The sequence below is a fragment of the Echeneis naucrates genome, chromosome 10 (assembly GCF_900963305.1).
Source record: "Echeneis naucrates chromosome 10, fEcheNa1.1, whole genome shotgun sequence".
In the NCBI taxonomy this organism is placed as follows: Eukaryota; Metazoa; Chordata; class Actinopteri; order Carangiformes; family Echeneidae; genus Echeneis; species Echeneis naucrates.
The window spans coordinates 22,352,206-22,375,275 of record NC_042520.1 but is presented as its reverse complement, the minus strand read 5'-3'; positions in this window follow the sequence as shown (position 1 = coordinate 22,375,275).

Below are 23,070 nucleotides of genomic sequence, written 5' to 3'. Positions count from 1 at the left end.
GATATTACTGAATGCTATTTTCTGTTCTTGTCTAGAACCATGGCAAACTCAACTTTGGGAGAATAAACAAACTGAAAACCCGTTTCATGGTGGTGTGTGGCTCCAGTACAATTCCATTTTATCTAATAATGCATCATGCTGATACTGTTGTGGAAAAGGATGATTTTTGACTTTGACTTTGTTTTTTTTGGCGCACTCTGGCCTGTGTGCAGTCATGAATTGTGGGTCCAGAGCTCACTAAAAATGCTGGGGCTGAGAACTGTAGGTCCTATAAAGACAAACATCTGCTGCTAACTGAAAAAGCTGAACCATTGGTCAGTGTTAGCATTTCTAGCTCAGCTCAGGCTGTCATTGTTGCAAGATAAAAAAAAACAAAAACAAAAACACTAACAAACATCCCTTCTACTTACTATTAGTCTTACTATGTTTAGAGATGCCGTCAGTTCAAGCATCCTGATGGAGCCCATTAGAGGCAAAGGGGCAAAAGAACCACTTGAAAGCAAACAGCCTGAGAGGTTCACCCAGTTTGAGCAGTTTGTCAACCTGTGCACAGGCCTTGGAGCTGCCATTTCATGCGGCTGTGGCATCATTGACATTATATGCTATCCAAGATAAAACATTTGACTTTGGAAATTACATAGACCTAAAATGAGGAATTCAGCCCCATATGACAGCAGTGGTTGAGCTTTATTAAGTTATTCCTGCGCTGTCATGCAAGAGGAAGTGGGCCAGGCAAGATAGACTATATTTACAAGAAGTACTGGAATAGTTTAGAAATAATGGATGGTGTGCATGTCTATATTTCCATTCACATTTTCTATTAGATCTCAACTGAAAAGACATAATTTTGAGCCCATGGAGTTGTATGTAGCATTCTCACATCATTAAAAAAATTAAATAAAAATAAATAATAATAATAATAATACTATATATGATATATATTTACTTTGGAGTTTTGAGCATTTTGTTCTCAATAAGTCTTGGGAATAATTGGCAGAATTGGGAGTAGTTTTTAAAGTATAAATTTAAATGAAAATCAACACTTTGCCGACATACCACCCAGCTCCTGGTCCAGGCCTTAATTACTATAAAACAGTTTTTGCAGGCCTGCACGGTGTTACCCTTGCAGAATAAAGCAGGCAAAGTGAGGGAACAGCCTAAAAAGTGACTACGCTGCTAACCAATACTATTGAGTCACCGGTGTTGCAATCAAAATAAGCTCTTCCAAGGAGTGTTTTCTAGTATTTCCATCGCTACACTCAAGGTAACAGCTGTCCAGACTATCCAGAAGAGCCCAAAGTTGTCGGACAAGGTGGAGCTTAGGAAGACTGTATTTGACCTGCTCTGTACTCAGACTTCTGCCACCCAGCCCTTGCTTTATGGCCAATTTTCCCCTGGATGAGGCCATCATGTAAATAATTATCATTTTTTTGAAGCAGGGTTAGTGAAACTAGAGACTGGGACCCATTGGTAAAAGATTCCCTGACTTTAATATTGGTACCTGATGCATCGGACCATTTTACCGTAGACATCAATGCACACTTACTTCTTTAAAAAAAAAAAAAAACTGTGAACCAGTAAAACCAGTGGAGGAGCCCAAACGATGGATCATTAGATAGAATGCACCATTGCCTCCATTTTTAACTCCTGAAGTCATCAATGCCCTGGGACATCCCTCTATATCTTCAAGAATTTATGGAGGACTAATTTCTTCTGGGAACACCCAGTGTTCTAAAATCTTTAACACCCTAACATGCATGAGTAGGACTGACTGTACACCTATTAACATGATTTAGGACTTAGTACTTAGAGTAAGGTTTCCCACTGCACAGCCTTGTCCCAAAGTCACTTTGGATCACCGTCTGCTAAATGACCAAGACAAAATGTAAAGGTCAATTCCAGTTAAAAACGAGCTCAAAATTAAATTAAATCCAAAACAAAATAAGACTGCCAGAGTAACAGAGAAACATGACTTAAACTTACGAGTTTTGGTGTGAAACAGCGGCTTTAATTCTTCAAATGCAACCTTTTTCTCATTTATTGTTGTCGACAATGATGAAACCCGACAAACCAATGACTAAAACATTATGCATCCCTCCTTTTCCAAAATCTAGTCTGACACTTCTCCCATCCCGCTGCTGTTCCGTATGCTGACTGCAACTACGAATGACTCCAGTGCAACAGAGAGTCTGTGTTGTCAGCCTGATGCATAATCAATAGGACAAGCACTCTGCAAATAGGGTTTTAACTTTTATTGAGCTTGCCGAAGAATGAGTGCCCCAATCTGTATACATGAAATGTTCGACTCGCTAAGACCTCACTGCATTTGGTCTGAGATTTGGGAATTTCTTTTAGTGCTGACTGCTGCTTGCCGTGATGAAAACGGTGAACGAGAATGTTGCGGACCTCAATCGATGCACAACAGACGTCTTAAAATGAAAAAAATCAATGTGCCTGCCCTAAAAAAATTAAATATGCAGACAATCTCAGGGAGAAATTAAAGATGCTGAATAAAAACGTACCTGACAATAATGTTGTCATTTCTGCTTCATTTGCTCTTTGGTGAAAATGCAGCATCTATAATTTTGCAGCTCTGATCTTGCTTCATTTAATATGGACATTAATTTAGACTTTGCCGCAAATGCTGATTGTCACATTAGCAGAATAAGTGGCTGTAGGATAAAGCTAACTGATGCAGTTTAAAACAAGAGCCACAAGGGTTATCGCTGTATAGGATGTGAACATTCAAAATCTGCTTTGAGGAAAATCCAGCCTTTATGACTGACAACCCAAAAGTTCAGACCAGACCAGACTTTAAAGAAAAAAAGAATTGAACTGTGGCCATTAGTTAAATGACATTTGCCAACATAGCCTAGTCTTTATCTTGGCACCTGATTTGAAGCTTCTCTCAAAAACTTGCTGAGCACAGAAAGCGTTTTTTTTTTTTTTTAATGTGCTTTCTGTTTGCCTGGTCTTGGGAAAAAAAATGCTCACGGGTGTGATGTCTAGGATTTGGCCAGAATTGTAAATGCCACCAACACTGCGTGAAGGAGAGAAAGCAATTTTCAGACCTAGACGTTGTCTAGAATTAGCTCGCTAACCAGCTAGCCTGGCCCATCATGTTTTATAATCGACTCTGCTCTCAGTTCTACAAAACCGTTATTTGTTTATTTTTCACATTATTCCATGAGCTTGTTCAAAGGTAGTACACTCTGAATCTTCCCATTATGTTTCTATTAGGGTGATCGCATGAGTGCTAAATCTGACACATTGAGACTTAATTGGCCAATGCAGACATTCCTATAGGCTTTCACTATTTAGTAGTTTTGCAGGTTTTGAGTAGTGGATATGTTTTTTTTGTTTTGTTTTTTTTTTTTTTTTGCATTCTGAAAGAGTTGAGAATTTTGTGACCCCCCCAGGCAACAAACAGTGCTGGAAGAGACTATTTTCTTACCAATGTTTTCTTGCTCTGTGTTGGTGCCCGGAAAGTTGGAAAAACATTGGCTTTTTCAAGTATCGCAGAGGGCACAACACTTGAATAATTGAAGTTAAGTTGTCTGGCAGTGTGTGCGTTTTGATGAAACTATTCTGCTTTACAAGAGTGCTCAATACAAGTCAATACCGAGCTACTCGCTATTTGATATGAAACAATGAAAATTTTAAAGGTATAAACTATACATTAATGCTGTCACAGTAAAAAGTAAAAAGTCTGTTAGGACTCCTAAATGTTTGTGATATCCAAACAAAGTTGTTACTGCCCTAAACCCCACCTACCCAGAGTGTGGTGACCTGTTTCTAAAGCGTCATGGAGGAGATGTAAAACTACACTAAGATGGTTTTTGGTCCTGAAAACAAAATATATCATCATTCTGGATATCAGGATTTCAAATGTGTAAAATATGAAACCTTCCTGACGAAAATCTAATTTTTAATCGTGTTGACATGTGACATGACACGTATGTTGCATTAAATATATTACAAGCCATGTAAGCTGTCAATCCTATGGCTGACAATTTTTACCTTGGAGCTGGAGTGGGCCAATGGCAGTCTCATAAAACACATTCAAGTATCCATGCATTCATAATTAAAGGACAGACATGTTGTCAGCAAATGCTGATAAAGGACGCTGACATTCATTCATTCATAATGATAATCACAATAGCAAAGCAACTGCAATCGCACCAGTCTATCTACGGATCTTGAGGATGCATATGTGTGTGCGTGTGTGAGCAGTAAAGATGGCCGGAGAGTCACATGAGTGAAGTCTGCACTGGCCAAGATGCCGTTGGAGTGACATCGACTACGCACCTGTCTGAGCTAAGATGGCGACTGGTCACCACGTGTGAATATGTGTGAGGGGAAGAAGAGGAAGGAGAAAGAGATCGCAGACGATGTCACCACAGTTGATTATTACAGTATCACTACACAGTAGCAGAGCTGGCAAACGGAGTTCGTGGGTCGGGTATTGGTCCATTAACTAGTGACACTGCTCAATTACTGATCACGGTGACGGCTGATCTGTGGCAACAATCACTTTTGCAATTTATTGGATTTAGGGGAAGGAAGACAAATCAAAGCAAATCAACCGGTAAACTGAATCCCAAGTAAACAAAAGCAAAATGCAATGTTCGCTTCTCTAATTGTCACTGCCCAGACCTAAAGCCTCTTACTTTGGTTGCTCCGCTCCTTCCGAGTGAGGGAGATAAGAGAGAGAGAGATCCGCATTCCACAACGCGTTCTTCAGCTCTTCAGGTCCGTGTTATTCTCAGATTGATCTTTGTTAGCTTCTGGTAACAAAGTCGGCGTGCTGGTCTTCTCAGCACGTGGATCAGCTAAACAACACAGCAGTCTGTGCTCCTCCCGCGAGTTGAAGACTGTGACCCAGGATTTTGTGGTGGTAATAATCCAAATGTTTGGTGTCACTACCTTCGGCGATCTGGTCGAGACGAAAGCTGGGACAGCTCTCTACTGCAACTGGGGCACGGGAAAAGCGAGGTTGAATGGCCGCCCTGCCTTTTTGTCACCTGTGTGACATCACACAGCTGAGAGCGCTGGCGTAGACACAAATGTGATCAAAGTAAATTAGAAGCCAACAAGTCGCTGATATTTTTTCAGTCATTCATAAAATCACAGGAGGGAATGCACAGAATTTAACCAAAACAGCAAGTCGCAACTGTCGTCTATTCTCTGCTAAAAGAGGGCATTTGGTGAAGATTCTTTTCAGATGGAGACGCATACCACAGGTCTCATTTTTAGTGAAATATTTCCACACACTTGATGCACTGCTGCGAGTTTTCTGTGCTGACCAATTGACCTCATCACCTGCTGCTTCCTGTGAGGTGTCCTTGTTTACAGTGCTGAAACCACGTTTTCCGTGTTTGATCAAGGTCAAGATGAAAACATCATTGCGGAGCAAAGTCGACGAGTTGACCAGTCTGTATATGGTCAGGACTGACCTGGAAAGAATTGCAAGAAGTTCTCAAATATAATTGTGAGTTTTGTGGTGGGTCTAGACTTTAATACTGGTTGGTAAAATGCAACAATCTTGCTGAGGATAAGGTGAGGAGCCAGAGGATAAATATTGTAGGAGAGACAGGATGAAAGACGACTATGCAGGTGGATCAGCAGGGGACTGTAGCTACACCCAGCAAGAGATACAGACCACGGATAACACAGGTGTCAAAGAAGAAAAACAAGGTCTATTGCCTATTCTTTGTTTTATCCACAAACCATGTGTATTAGGAATCTAAACACATGATTGTTTTTATAGGCCTGTCCATTTAATTCACATGTTCCTCCGACAGAGCAATATCCTGATCCACAATTTCCATCAGCGGTACATGTACACAATTCCTTTTGTGCATTTGTCTTACATTATTTTTTATTGCAGCCTGTTTTATTACAATAGAGGGGCAGATTGCAATGAAGCGATACATATTTTCTGAGCCCATGATGTTGGTGTTGTGGCCACTTGTATGCAGTATGTTTAAACCCAGGGGGACCTGCAGGGATCGCCGGAGGAAACTTGAGCAGTGCAATATCCTGTATCGTCACGGTATCAGTGTCTATCGTTGCTGTATCTGCATCTGTGATGGACATGCAGCTGCTGACAATGACAATGGGTTGATTTGGACAGACCCTGATAGGAATCTGCTTGCACATGTGAGTTTGATTCTGTCTACGTGCATGCGCACCCAAACGCCCAGCTGCTTCATTTAAATGGTGGTTTTGTGAACTGTAGACTCGTGGCAGTATGGGTGAGACACGTGGGTGCATGTGTGTAATAATGAGGATGATTGACAGCCAGAGAGAAACAGGCGATAAGATTCTGAATAAGGATCAGTCCCACCTAACATGCTCGTTTGCTCTCACCTTCATATCAAGTGAGATCATTACGTTTCAGAATGGCTTCCATGCAGAGCGAAGGCTTGTATTTTCAGGAATTGAAAGGTATCTGGGTTTGGCCTGGTATTTTCATAATAGTGTAAGAAAATTGGACCCTAAGGGCTTTTTCGTAGCTCTTGTGGAGGCATTTGTGCATGTCTTGGATTGGAGATTAATTTATGCCATAAAAACCATGCTGGCAGATGCTCTGACAGCTACCTTGGATAAGTCAAACCATTGTAATGCTGGAAATGGTAGGTAACATGTTAAGTCACTGGTGATGGTACAAGGAAAACAGACTCTTCCAATATATTCATGAATGTGCATTAGCACGTTCTGCTCCTTTCTGTTTAAGTAACCATACATTTTAAGATGGGGTGAATGCAATTAGGGATAAGCTTATCATTAATGAGTTGCAGGAAGAATAGGATAGATTTCCTTTATTTTCTTCTTTTGTTACTAGACCCATGATATTGGGCCCAATTTTAGGGTAGAGCTTAAATTACAAGGTGAAAGTACAAATATTGTGGAACGTCCATATTGTTATTACTCTTTTCATTTCAGAAAAAAAAACACAAAAAAACAGTCATTGTCATTTCATCAGGTATAAAGGTCAAAATAGATGTTTTAAGTCTGTTAATTAGTCATGGGAATGTTGAGTAATGTTGAGTGTGATGTCTGATCAACTGGTCCAGCTCCCACTCCTTGCGAACGTCAGATGCACGTTTATGTGATAATGACAGAGAACTTGACACAAGACACTACATCCCACACTTGGACCTCTTGAGTTCAAGTGCTCCGCTTAATTATCTAAACAGCACACTTTCAATACACTGCGCTTTAGTGTAGCAGACCATGTGTGTAGGTGATCTTTAATCTCTTAATTATAGACTCTGAAATAGGCCTTTGACCTGAGACCAGTTCTTTGCTGGTCAGTCACACAAAGGCTTTGTTCTTTCTTTTCTTCTTCAATATAGTGATGTGTCGACAAAGGCAACTGTGACATCACTCATTGTTTTGAAATCAAAGGCTTGTTTTTTGGACACCACCATCTTGCTTTTCTCTAAACCAGGAGCAACCATATAGTTTGTAATTTTTACTACAATCTGTCAATCACAGGTTAGCCACGCCCTCATGCATATCTTTATGGTCTATTTTTCCTTAAATAGGACAATCATTGAAATCGATTATCATTAGATATTGAATGCAGCTTTAATGCTATTCGGCATTGGCTTCACTTTAGAGGACCTGAGTTTATGTCTTACAAGGAAAGACCTGTCCCTTATTGATCCTGTAAGAGCATGGGATCCATGAAAGCACTTCCCAGGATTCATTTGTCCTTTGAGGGAGAAAAACCCTTCTAATCAGGCCCAGTTGGGGCATCAGTGGGGGCTAGGAATAATACCTTCCAATCCATTTGCTTAAATGAGCCAGATGGACAGAACCAGGCCATAAGTTCTCTTTAATAATCTAAGTCTCAAGAGCTGAAGCCAAGATGACTTATTCTGGCCAGCTGGCTGTGTGTCTCTGGTAGAGCCAGACCTTAAAACGCAGTGACCTGTGGGATGTTGCTCAGCTGAGCAGGAGACATGGAAAGAGGACAAAGTGGGATAAAGTGAGGAGAGAGCCAGCAGGAGAAATCCCATTCGTTTTTCAAAAGTGATGCTTCAGGATGACTTTAAGTGCTTAGATCCAATTTGTGTGTCTGAATGCATTTGTGCTATGGTAAATGTGTTTGCAGTGACTGACCCTGGTCATTAAGGTAATTACACACGAGGGAGGGTGGGCAGATTTTCAAGACGATGACTAATGGTCATAGGAACCAAACACTGCATTTGGGTGATACTTCCTGTTTTACAAGTCAACGAGGATACTCTGAATGCACTGTTAAACATCTAAGAGACCGTAAATGCTGGTCTCTTGAGGACAGCTGCATCAGCTGTGTCCTCCAACTTTCTCAGAAGCTCCTGAAGTAGAACTGACGTATTTAGCCTGTCATAAAATATACAATTTCCACATGTGCCATTCTCAGAAAGTGGCCTTGTGGAAGAGCGCCACACTCCCCGCCTGGTGATTTCCACCTCATCTGCTTCAAATACCTTGTCGGTAAGTTACATTCTCTGCAACTTAATTTGTTCTTGATTCAACATCAAATTAATTAATTTATCACAGAACTTTTTATTCCCATTTGCAGAAACTGTGCTGTTTTGTTTTTTTTTTTAATTTTTTGATTTAGCAGCATAGACAAGCAGTCTGTCAGATGAATAATAACCTGCAGTTGATTTGTAGCCTGAATGCTGCAATTTCAGGCTACAAGTCATCTGCAGGTTATTCTCCACCCACTATCTAGACTGCTTATCCATGCAGGGTCACTGGGCCAATTCCAGCTGAGACTGGGATAGACCCTGTATTACAGCTCACAACCGGTCGAGGCAGATGGCCGCCCCCCCCTGAGCCTGGTTCTGCTCGAGGTTTCTTCCTCTTAAAGGAAGTTTTCCGTTGCCACTGTTGCCAAGCGCTTGCTCATCGGGGGATCTGTTGGGTCTCTTTAAATAAATTTATAAAGAGTTTGGTCTAGACCTGCTCTATATGTAAAGTGCCTTGATGTAACTTTGTTGTTGGCGCTATACAAATAAATCTGATTTGATTTGATTTGATTTGACCCTGGACAGGCAGTGTTGATATGTCCGCCCTGTAATAGACTGGCTCACACTCAATTTTAGTGTTGCATAATCTCACTCAACTGATGATCACCCCACTATGGATTGTTGCATTTAACTTGATTTTATTCTCTATTTGTGTCAGGTCACTGATCAACTGTTTGCTTCCTGGTTTTGGCATAGCCATTAGGCAGTGGCAGTGAAGGTGCTGAGTGTGACAACTTCCAAAAATACAAAACAAGTACTGATTGTTTAACTGCGGTATGAAAACGTTCATGTTTGCTGTTCAGACATGAAAAAGAGTAGCCATTACGCACACCGTATAAGTTACATTTGAGCTGTCTGAGCAGTAAAAGTGCTTGAAATGCTGACAGTCTGAGAGAAAAGGGGACATACAACAAATGAGACATTAGACAGTAAGAGAGAGCGTTAAGGAGACAGAGAAAGCGAGAGACAAGCTCCTATTGGAGCTTTGTTCTGAGCTGAAAGTGGGTCACAAAGGGCCGCAGGTGAAAACTGTGACAACAGCACTCTGCTTGCTTCAATAAAACCTGCTCTCTTTTCCCACAGAAAAAAAGATGAAATTGATTTTTGAAAGAAAGAGGAATGACAGAGTCAAACGGAGGGAAAGTGGAGCACGGGAAGGGAAAGGGCAGGAGAAAAATGCTGGAGCAAGAAAAGTCGCTGAGCGGGGGGAAAAAAAAAAAAAGAAACAACAACCAAAAAACAAAACGCAGAATAGAAGGGTGCAGACATTATGCAAATTAAACTGTTTCAGTTTGTGAAATAAATTGAATGAATTCAGCTTTCCCCGACCCCTGGGCACTGTGTTGCATTTCCCCATTTTTCTCTCTGGAGTTATTAAGTATGTTTATATAACTTTGCCTTTGTGCAGGTGCTGAAGCAGCTTTTCAACACCTGGAAATGTAACTTTTTGAGACTTCATATTCTTAAGTAAAGCAATAGCAGACAGGAAATAAAACAGCCCTTAAGGAAGTGCAGTTGATATAAGAAGCCTGTATAGAATGCTCATTACCTGTGAAATAATTGAAGTGAGGGTGGTGAAGGTGGGGATCAGCATTGTGCGCAGCTTTAATATGAAAGCCACATAAGCTCTGTGTAACTTCCTGGGAAATGAAAAAACAACTTGTGAAGAAGCGAAAAGAACAAGGTGATATATAAGTGGCTGTTCTTGGACCACACTCTTGAAGTCTTAAAAAGAAGGGCAACCACACCTGTATCACAGAGTCTGGCCAAGTGACCTTTGTTTTTTTTTCTCATTTGGAGAAGATGTTGGTTGAGTTTTGAGAAAATTAGCTCAGTGAGATGATCTAATTATTGAAATTGGATAAAAATATGTTTCATTCATGGATGATTACTGTTCCTATTTACATCTGCCACTATTTGTCATTTCTGGGGCGCCTATAGATGAATAATTTCCGGCACGATGAACAAAATTTCTTTTATTTTATTTTTCTGGACACACTGACTGTTATCCTTCTGTCCAGTGTTAAGGAAATATATGTGTTTTGTACATGTTTAAATTACATTTCAAGTGGTTGATACATTTTTATTTTAGTTTTTATTCTTGATTTTTTTGCAAAATGCAACACTTATTATCGTCTTATGATATAATAACACGACAGTATGCAGCTGTAAAAATGTCTTTAACAGGCAGAATTTTGACACAGCATTGCATCTTCTTCTTCCGCTTATTCGTTTCCGGGTCGCGGTGGGTTATGGAGCCAATCCCAGTTTACTAGGGCAAGGCCAGGCTACCTGGACAGGTCACCAGTCCATCACAGGGCCAACATACAGAGACAGACAGAGACCAACAACCACTCACACTCACAATCAGACCTACAGACAATTTAGAGTCAGCAGTTAACCCAAACATGATGTCTTTGGATGGTGGGAGGAAACCAGAATACCTGGAGGAAACCCACACAGGCACGGGGAGAACATGCAAACCCCACACAGAAAGGCCCCTGGCTGGGAACTGAACGCACAACTTTCATGTTGTGGTAACAGCACTTACCACTATGCCGATACAGCATTTCTTCAAGCTAAATGTTTACACCTGCATGCTGACATTCACAAGGACAATGCTAACATTTACATAACATACCTCAAACAATAGTTATTGCGACCTCCATCTTATCTTAGCCTGTTAGTGTAATAACTACTGCAAATTGGTACAGCTAGAGCTGTTGGGAATGTCATTTTCAAGCAATCAAACTCCCATCAGCCTTGATTGTGCCTCATAAATCAGGGATCACATAAGGCCCGAACAAAACTGTAGGTACTGAAGTAAATCCATCTTTTGAATATTGGTTTCAACACCTTTCAGCTGATGGCATGTCCTTTGCAACTTTGGAAATACTGCTGGTCCAAATTTTATTTGAAAACTCAAGGTTTGTTTTCATGCTGGGATGAGAAAAGTCAGACTTTAAGACTGGTGTGACATAATCATTCATTGTTGCTCCCTGTTTGGGATTTATCAGCTTTAGCTACCATCGGGGCAAAAAAAACAAACAAACAAACAAACAAACAAACATGATGACCTTGTTTCAGTAAGTAAGTAAACCTTGTGTTGTTTTTGTAATCAGTTGTATTTTTACACCATAGCTGCCTTTACTGTGGTATTTTTGAGCAGTAAATCCTTTGCAGCGTTAGGCACAGGGCAGTGGCAAGAGAAAGTAACAAACAGAAAACAAGGCAAAAGGAGGCATCCTAACATGCAGAACAAAATCTGCTTCCTGTTCATGCTACAGGTGCATCCCCTGTGTCCATGACCACTCGTCTAATGGACATGCTGCTCAAGTTTTCGTGTGTGGACAGAGACGCTCGCCTTGATGGAGATGTTTTTTTAATCCCTCAATTTAAACCCTCACGATAAAACTGGCAGCATTTTTACTTTCAGTTTCAGATCAGTCCCAGTGCCGGGAAACCTCAGCTGTGGGTAAGTGTCAACGTTATCAACAGATGCAAAAATGTCAATTCAATCCCTGCAAACGAATTGAAATAGTGCTTGATGGGGGGTGTAAAAATGCTGCATGCAGAATGCAGATGAGCGTGCTGACCATGCATGAGTCTCAGCCCTTCTCTTTTGGCTTTTGACAAATGTTGCAAGTGGACAGTAGATGATGCTCAAGGCCACAGTCAGTGTCTGTCTCCCTCATTAATCTACTGCTCCAGCTTTTGCATATGAACTGCTGGTGGAGTCTCGGTCACACATAAACTCTAGCTGGGCAGCTGCTGTAGTTATACAGAGTGTGATCATTTATTTAGTTTACGCCAGAGCTGCACTTTTGTCCAGTTAATTCGGAAACAATTTTAATTAAGTTGAGAAATGTTGAAACGCCTTCTGGGAGATTTCTATTGTATTTTACATTCCCTGCTCTCAATCGTCTCTCTTTCCTCCTATTAACTATTCTTTTCCACTTCCCTTTCCACTGTTTAATCAGTTTTTTCCTCTTTATCCACCCTTCACATCTGCTCTCCATCTTTCTTTCACGTCTCCTGTCTTTGACTGTGTTCTGGAGATGGGGATTACGTCCTTGCCAGCCCAATTTGTATTTCACACGTGAAAAGTGACACGCAGTGCTTCAGTAGACACCCTGCTGCTCTTGGTTCTGATTTTAAGTCGTTTTCCATTCTCTGCCTCTTGATGTGCCAACCACTCCCCAACTACCCACCGCCAGCGCTACCCTAACAGTAACACACACACTTAGCGGTCGTGAAGGCCTTTCTCGGGCCCAAGCTTCCTCTGTGAGTGAGCAAATGTGGCACATGTCCTCCTGTGCCACTGCATAAGAGAGAAAATTGCATTTGTGGTGAGAGAGATCATCCGTCTGAGGCCCTGTTGTTCCTTTTCCCATTCATAAAACACATCTCCATTGATCGCTACTGTGTTTACTGTAAAGCCAATTGTGCTTGTGCTCCAGTGCTTCCAGTAATAAGCAAGAATGTGTCCCATTATGTGACCCTCTCAGACCATAGATTCTCAAATGCCTGGCTACAGTTTGGAAATCAGGATGATGGATGAGAGGGGGCTTGGGAGCCAAGGCTCTAATAGCGTTACACTTCCACTCAGCTGTAGTTTTGGAAAATCTGATAAAGCCTTAAATAACTTCTGCGGCATATTCTATGAGAACGCTCCCTTTCTCTTTCTATGTGATGATCGCTGTGCATGGTCCTAAAGCTGATTTTTGTAATGTTTCGGAATAACATGGCATCATGATATCCCTTTCTATGAAGTAGTAAAATTGCGTTTTGGGGATATTTGCATTTTTTTCCTGGTTAAATATGTTTTACAAATAAATCTTCTGCATTTGTACAATATGACCCTTTGTATTGATTCAATTGTTTCGATCACTGGTCAGCCATTTGGCAAGGGCAGCCAAGATGCTGCTGCAGGCATCCATGACTGGCCGTATTATCTGGATTCAGCTGCTGTAGCCAAGGACTTTTTGACATTTTTTCATTTGAGTGCATAATTCAGAAATAAACGGCCTCAGTAGCACAACTCAAGCCAAATGAACCAACTTTAAGACTTTTTCTTCTTCAGGAGACAACAAATGTGTTTAATTGTCAAGAAACCTGACCACCACAATGTGTCGCTGAATGAGAGCTCTGCTGGATGGAGGCTGCCACACATTCATCTGAGCTGCTCTGATGGACACCCGAGAGCATTAGGAAGATAGACGATGGACGGTTCAGCCTCACCTCTACTAGTACCCTGCACGTCATACCATTGGAACCATCTGTCTGTCATGTCATACCAACAGTTTCACCGACTTCCCCAGTCAGAATTTTTCCTGAAAATCCTGAAATGCTTAATTCATCAAATTACATTTGGCTCACTCTCTCACACTGAGAATAAAGGCGCAGGGGAACAAGATCTGGGAACTGACTTTGTAGTTAATTTTTTCTACATTTTTTCTTTTATTTACTGCCTAGGCTAGACCCTCAAAAGGTCAACTAACAAATATTTGCTTAACTAAACAATGATGGTGTTCGAGACTCAGCTGTTTAAGTTCTTGTTTTCAAGTTAAATGCGCTTTTTGTTTATGTTATGGTGATGGTTGTCATGTGCTTTTGTTTATATATGTTCCCAACTTCCTTTCTTTGTTTCAAATTTTCCTCCATTTTTGTGAGCACACCTGATTCTCCTTTGATGATTGCTTTGTGGGTATTTAAGCCTAGTGTGCCTATCAGTCTCTGCCAGATCGTGACCAATCTGTTTCCTGAGCTGTTCCTCTACTGCAAACCTAGCTGATGGTTTCCTGTCGGACAGCACACAGACATAAGAGACGAGTGCATTTGGTGATGGAAGCGTATTCATATTTTCATGCAGAGTGAACTTCAAGATTTGAAAAAAATAAAATTAAATTAACCCTGTAAGTAGCAATGAACCCCTGTGCAACTCTGAGCACCCTGCACTCGGCCCCACCTAACTACATTAATGCTGAAAATGTAGGTGGCATGTTGCAACACCACTATGTGGTGTTAGACAGTGTCGACCAATTATAGGTCATGCCATAGTTTACAATCTGGGGAACACATTTTGTAAATGATGGGGCTGATTTCCTGTGTCCAGAAGGTGTCGCTCTGTGTATGACTCAGTATTTGAATATAGATTTGTTCAGAGCGGGGGTCGAAACATGCATGGATAATTTTGGGGCAGATTAGACATCGTAAGATGGGGTTATATGGACTTCCTGTTTCATGGTGACACATCGAAAATGGTGATATCACCACGTCTGGTCCAAAATTATGATGATTAAGAACTCTAATTACTCAAATGGTTTTGACCTCGGTCTGGGAGAAATGTGTTCTCAAAAGGCTGGATGTATCATTAATCTAGATCATGTCCTTGATAAAGAATTTGCATGAATGACATCAGGACGGCGTTATGTGCAGCCTCTGAAGAAGATCAGGCGCTTCCCAAAGTCATTTGTTCCTTCTGCAGTTATGCTGTTGAATACAGAGTTGAACTTAATCAGTTGTTTGTCAACAATTCCCATGACCAAAGTACGTTAGTAGAATGGAAATAATACATATTGGCTGTGCTTCATTATTTATTTATCATTTATTTATATATGTGTGTGCATTTATTTATTCTGAACTGCTTTGTTGCCTCCTTGGTGGAGTTAGGTTATGGGTCCATGACACTTTTTTGTGCTTTTTGCAGTATAACAGTGTGTACTAATTTCGATTTGTCTATATAAATCAGGAACAAGGGGCTCAATTTTCTTGAGTTTCAAGGTGGTGCCATTGAGCCATTTTTGGACGGACATTTCTGCCACCTAAAAAATATAAAAATTACAGGCATTCCAACACAATGTCCAAGTTTCACAGGTTTGGGGTAAAAGGGGTTAAAGTCCACAAAAAGGCCTTTGAAGTGTCATGAGAATACTAATAATCCTAGTACAAGAGGGCTCTCTCACTAATGAGGGCTCAGGTTTGAACAAGAAATGGTGAACAGGTTGTTGGTGTTGTTTTCAATCACAGAGTCTGTTGCTGTTGCCCGCATAAATTATTCTGTCATATATATATATTTTTTTTTTGGTGCGCATGAGCCATAACACAGCGGTAGTTTCCCGGTGTTTGTGACGGATACACTGTCAGAGAGTTTCTTTCTTGTTGGATTCAATGCTCTGTTGGATATCCAGCTCAGGTCAATGGGAGTTTATCTTGCTCAAACATACACAGCTGTGGAATTCCTCTGTTGTCTTCAAAATTGTTTGCAAAGTATGTAGCTTGTTGTAGCAACCTGTGCCAGTGGCTTTGTGACTTTATTTTTATCTATCCATTTCTATCCTGGTATTAGCTTGATACCGATTTGTATCACTACATTCAAACAGTTGGATATTATGTGCATCGGGCCCGTAGGGACAGTTCTGGGCTGCAAGGCACTTTTGGTGTCCTGGCTTTATGAGTTACTGCGATCTCTACATTCATCATAACATCCAAATACAGTGAATTTTTCAAACCATCACCAACTTCGACTGATCTGACTCATGTACGGTCAAAATGTGAACCGTTGGATGTCATAACTTTTGAAAAGTCTAGAGAAGCTAAAGATGGAACATTTTTTATCCATTTTTTATCGTCATTTATCTGCAGGAAGGCAACAGGCTCAGACAGCAAAATGTTAGATGTGCAAAATCTCGACCAGACAGAAAATGAGACCTGCTTCGAAGTATGAAGAAGCTTTGAGAAAGTTATTCATCCAACTTGGAATGAATGGGCCACTTTTTTTTTTTTTTTTCACTCCAACCAATCAGTAGCTAGTGATAAATCCGCAAACAAAGTTCTCAGCATATCTGGGTTTAGCAGGTTCATTCTCAGGAAAATACTGTACAGGAATGAAAGACAGCTCTGGACTTGACTGGAAGTCACCAAATAATTTGAGATCAGGTGAAAATGTAAACAGTTAAAGGAGGCTAACTCTCCTAACCATGTCTGCCTGTCTGATTCGGGTGTGAGACTTCTCATATGAGTGTGGGTTTGGCTGAGGCGCTCCAATGTTTCCACAAGCACTAATTATCTGGATATGTGCTGCTTTTTCAAAAGTCACTTGAGCCGTGTTAGTAAAGAGAGTGAGAGCTTCCAATAGCAGAAACACAACACCAAACGGCAATTACGAGCAAATAAAATGGATATCTACGCTAACTTTTCTCATACATTTTCTTTTTACCAAATTTGATAACCCAGAATTTCCATTTTTTCTCTTTACGTGCTTTACATGACAGTGTTCAGCAAGCGTTGAAGCATGCCATTGGAACTGTAAACGTACAGCGCTGGCTGAAGGTCTATATCCCCAGGGAGTCAAGAGGAGGAGCAAGATCTTATGTGAGATTCAAGTGCTCGGTGAGCACTTAACTCAGGTGCGACGATTAGTAGTTGGGAGGAAAAAACCAGTATGTGCGTGATGCTGGTGCAAAGACTAACTGACAGATAAACACATAATGAAACACCAGGGAGGGGAAAACGGAGGAAACACAAGGAGGGAAACAGGAGATAGTGTGTGATCCTAACAAGCATATTACACTTCAAAGACCATGATAACATCACACTGGATTCATGAGGTTCTGAGGTTGGAATCGATGGCTCCCCATAGTGCTAAATGAGATATCAAGCTCTCACAGGCCCTGCAAAGCTTAGGTGTGAAATATAGACATGTACTGTATGCGTTCAGCTATAATGCACAAAACCCCTATGTGTTACACAAGTACTTTCCTCTCTGCTCTGTTTATCTCCCCAGCCCTCAGTGGAACGCTGCAGCTTTGAGCATACACGATCAAACTTTAATTGTTTTTTGCCGGAATCACTGTCCTGAGGGGAGAGCGTAGTTTTGGAGAGCAGAGAGGAGTCTTTTTGATTCCCCAACAACAGAAAAAGTGGAGTAGTTGTCAGGGCTTTCTCCTGACTGTTAGAGGTAATACATGCACTTGTTCATCCAAGCTTGTCTGTTTCACTGGCCCATGGGAAAAGATGTTTTTGTCATTGTTTAAATATGTGCATGAGTCGTTGTGACTGTGTGTGCTTGGAGGACAATGCGAGGAGGTGGGAGGTTTGACTTGTCATCATTATTATCACCATGCCAGAAACGATCATACACAAACAGCTGCTTTTAAACAATGACAATACATTTTGCTTTTATTTAAAGGGAGATATCACTATTCTATTGAATTGTGTTGAAAGGTGTTCCTGCAAAAGAGTTGTTTTTTGTGGGATATTTGTATGTTTTCTCTGCTGCTAAATTCCTGCAGGGTGTTGTGTTGCCATCCTCAGTGATACATCTTATGGGCAGATTGGATGCAACAGTGAGTTGGCCATGAGATAAAAGGCAGGTTTAAAACACTGGCTGCACTTCCCTTTCATCTACAGTCTATGGTGAAATTTCTAATTCCAGCCCCCATCCAGTAACACAGGACAAAGGTGAGCTAATCTTGACGACAGGATCACAATAATTTTCTCAGATGCTTTAAAACAGCAGCTCTCACAGGCTCACAACTCTTGACGGGTAAAACCAGAAGGGATGCGGCTCCACCAACCTGATGGTTTTTGACGGGATGAGGTGGATGTGGGCAGAAAAAGACAGGCAACTCATCTCTACCCGCAGATCTTCTGTCACTTTGCTTCAATGTTCAGCTCTCCCATGCAGGTCATAACATTAGAGCTCTACTCATATCACTCACTCATCTGCTTTATCCGTATCCGGTGCTGCTGGTGCCAATCCCAGCACACATTGGACGAGGGGCGGGGTACACCCTGGACAGGTCGCCAGTCCACCATAGGGCCAACACACAAGGACAGGGACAAACTACCACTCACGCTTGCAGTCACACCTACGGTCAATTTAACGTCACCAGTTTAACTATACATGCATGTCTTTGGATGGTGGGAGGAAACCGGAGTACCTGGAGGAAGCCCACGCAGACATCGGGAGAACATGCAAACTCCACACAGAAAGGGCCCAGGCTGGGAACCAAGCTGGCGACCTTCTTATTGTGGGGCGACAGCGCTAACCACAACGCCTCCGTGCTGCCCCTCTTATCATATCAAACTTCCTCAAATGAGAATAAAAACAAAATCCCATTCCTTGTGTCATGCAAGTACTGGTCGCACTGCCTTTCCAGTCAGGTACCGTTTCAGAAGAAGTTGCACCATAGCGACACAATCAAAAAAACAGCAAACTTCAAACTGGCACGCTACAGCAAGGAACAGCCCAAACACACTTGCTGTAGGGTTCTGCAGATCTCTGAGAAAGAATGGAAGTGGCCACTGAGACCTGTCCGGTACACAGCCTCTGTGTTTCTAGTCCATTTTAGTATTCTTTCCATGTTGACATCCAGGTTATCATGCAAAATGGCCACTTTAGTCTCACCAATCAGGTGTGCTTTTGTTGTTGTTTTTGATTTTGTATCTATGGCAAAAGCCGATGCGTCTGTGCATTTTGCTTTTAGCAAAAAATTTGATTTGTGAAACCACCAGATGTGTCTGTGCATTTTGCTTTTAGAAAAAACTTTGATTTGTGAAACCTTGAGGAACAAAGTGTGACATATTGTACATTGTTCTGGAGGGGAAATCAGTGCAATTTAAAAGTGACTGCAGCATGATCAGCCCCATCCCAAGCAGTGGTTGGCAACTGGCTCAAAATCACAAACAAGAAATTGATTGGACTGCTTTGTTAGGTCAGTTGTTCAGATTAAAAAAGCAAGCCTTGCTCATAGAATCAGTTCACTGCTCAAACAGATCTCAACTTTTTCCATAACAATTCACTATTAGCTGAACTAGTTTCCGGGTGGTGTGGTAGAGAGCTGGCAGAAAAGCATCCTCTGGTGCCCTGCCCTAATGTCTCCCACCTGTGTTAAATCATCCTCGCCTCCTTTGTGTGTATAAGCCCTTGTGTTCCCACTTTATTGCTCTCACTGTTATGTTGCTGCATAGATACCTGGGAATCCTTGTGTTGCCTTTTGCCCTTTTATGCTCCACAGCATATGCCATCGTTTTGTTTTTTCCCGGCGAGGCTCATATATTTTGTTTCTTCTAAAATTATTTTATATAAACATACTATCAGAGCCTGCTCTGCTCTGTTGTCGGGATCTGGCTGCTGAAATCCAAACTCAGCAATTACTTGCAGATGTCATAGGTTATTCTTTTCTTTCTTTCTTTCTTTATTTTTTGTTAACTTTGTGACAAAATTTTTTCACAAAGTGATGCCCGAGCCCATGTCATTTATTGTTCAACCCATTGTGATAATGTCACTTATTGGTTTGTGAGCTGCAGTTTTAAAACCACAAGTATTAAATATGGCTGTGGTTTTTTTGATTATTATACCATATTAAACCATATATGAAGGAGAAATTGGAGCTGAAGACGAGTGAAGGCCTGGGCCTGCTGTGTGCTCTGATCTGATACAGGTTTCCATTATGTTAACTGAGCTAATAAATGAAGTGAGAAGTAGGGCCTTTTTTCACATAGACTTCAATATTATCTGGAGGGGGGGGGGTATCTGTATGCAAACAAAGAACATGCAAGTTATGCTGAATTTATAGGCTTCTATTTTCGCAGTAATAACTCTCCTTGACGGGCTGATGAATGTACAGCAGCAGAAAAAAACAATTATCTCATCACAACTAATTATGTCGAGGACTATAAGTAGAATAACTATGGATAAACATTTGGCAAATAAATCGGAAGAAAAAGAGTAAAAAGCAGCAATGATTCTTACGCAGTTCAGACAATGAGACACAGCTACATGATCACAATGTTGGTTACAATATGCTGTACATATGTCATTGCAGAACTTCACTTAATTTCCCTTAAATGAAAGGCATGTTTTTCTTTTCCCTTCTCACTAAGTACTTCCCTGACATCAAGTTGAAGGGTTTTCCTGCAGCAATAACTATGGAGCCCCTGAAGAGTGTTTACCTCCAAGAAGAGTGGCGAAAGATGACTGAAAAAGTACTGAAGCCCTTTGCAGAGAACTCTAATGGGGGATAAGCCAGGGAAGAAGCTATTTACCGACTGGCAGTGGTGTGCGCTTTGTCAGTGCCATCACAGTTTGTTTAGCCATCAGTTTTGATATTTTTTTAAATGCTGGTCACAGGGGGCAAATCCAGGAACATTTTCACCAATATTTTGCTCTGTTAAATGTAACAAATTCCACTGAGTGCTGTTTCGTTTATGCCTTTGCCCCCCGTAACAACCCGAAGTGGAACCATTATGGTTTTGTATTCGTTGTCCGGCCGTCCCATTCTTCTGAGCTTGATATTTTGGCAGTGCCTCAATGGAGCGTTGTTTGGTCAAACTCAAGGGTGAACTGTCAAGACTACATTGATTGAATTTACCTAAACATTTACATTCATAGATGAATTTATTGGGAAAGACAGTAATATAATTTGTCAAAACTTGACTTCTCTGATGACGCAGATGCTAATTCCAGTGTATAAAAATATGCTTTGCTTTAGTCCCAGTTTTACTTTACTGTAAAGGTATACAAAAACAACATGTTTGACAAACATTTTTTTTTTTTACTTGGTAAAAGGCTAGAGTGGTAAACATTAACACTTCTTCTCAAGCTTCAATAATTTAGATCCTGCCCTCCTTCATGTCATTGGGAACTTACCTGATGCATCACAAGCTCACATCTTGAACTGACCTGAATAACTCTTGTCCAATTTTAAGCTTGTCATGCTTAGCAGGGTTTCAAGACAAAAAAAGCTATTATTATTATTATGCAGCCTTTACTGTAGAGCCCACCGCAACCCAATAACCAGCTGCACTATAGTAAATTATACAATGATGATAAATTGCCTTGACCAGCCGTCACTGTGCTGGCCTTTAGCTATATGGAATATGTATGAAAACAATTTCAGTCTGACATCTCTGATACAGTTTTCAAAACAAGTGCTTTTAAAATTAATAAATACCCTGCCCCCAACTGTTGTTCAACTACCACTACCACTTTTGTGTTGATGGTACTTTGCCCTTACCTTTTTCACCATTGCTAATTTAAAGTTGGTTGTAAATTCAGACAAAACAAAATTCATTCTAAAGGATTCAAAGCATCCAGTCTTGCTTCGATATCAAGACACTTCTGAGTGCTTGAAATTATTGCTTTTATTTACAGTTGGGAGTCTGGCTGGATAGAAGATCCACTTTGATTCCATTTCTATTTGTTCCTCTCATGATCGTGCAGGTTTACCATATGAATTGTTACACAAGCGAATGCTCCATAATTTCAATGAACACTTTCCATTATCAGAAAGAAGCAGCAAAGAGAGAGAGAAAAAATCCATCTATATAGCTGCATTACAAAACCTCCCCCTATTTCCACCAATGACTGTGTTCAAAGAAGACCAATGAGCGCAGTTTGACATCAGAGGGCAGTTCAGCCTGACTGTGAGAAAACTTGGGTCAGGTATGATGCCTTGATAAATGGAATGAGATGCAGAAAACTATTAAACTGAAATCTCTCTTGAAAACACAACATGCAAGTAATCATACCGATTTCAATTTGTAGTTACTTTTTTAATATAAAAATGCATTTAGTGTGTGTGTGTGAGTGTATATATTTGTGTGTTTTCAATGTCTGCAAAATAACAGTATGGTCATTCTTCTACATGGGATCTCTTACAAAAGGGAATGTGTAGGCATAGCACTTATTCCACAGCGGTAGTTCTCTTGTGTTTTCTTACAAACTATATTTCCATTCTTCCCTGTGAACAGATGACAGAGACACTGGTCTATGTTGAGTCATTACCTCACACGACACAGAGAAACTGTTTGACAGACACTTCGCCGCAGGCATTATTCAGATTTTATTTTACAGTCTGATGGCTGAATCTAAATGGCCTGAAGAGCCAAAACAATGTGAAACTTCTCTGCACACAGAAATACAACCCGGATGCAGAACACAAAGAATCTTTTTCACCATTCCATTACTCTCCCTCCTTATCTGTTTATCCAAAGATGAAATAGCCTGCGTAGAGGCCCCCCAGGGGTCAAAGCAGAACTGGAGCGGTGGTCCTTGAAATCTTTGTATTTCAGGAATATGCTTTTCTTGCTTTCTTGCCAACACTTAAATTAGAAGATCAATACTGCAGCCATGCTAGTGTGTTCAGTGTGGAGCTGGATCTTGAGCTGGGAGGTGATTTTAGTTTAGCTGAGCATACAAAACATGGATACAGGGAGAAACAGCTGTTCTGTCCAAAGGTCCAAATACTCAGCCTATGAAAACCTCTGAATGGAACTATTTAATTCAGTGTGTAAAACAATAAGCTGTGGAGCGACATGCTGTGACTCTCCTGAGTAAAGATGGAACTTACAGTTCATGTTCAGGGGTTCAAAAATTGAGTGTGTGTGTGAAGGAGTACTGATCAAAACTGTCATCTGTTTTTTAGAATTGAAGGTAGCATGCTAACCAGCTAGCTCTGTCCCATCATGTTTTTTAGACAGTCTGTCTGAGTCGGACTGTCTAAAAAATGGACAAGGACTCTGGGTCTGTAAG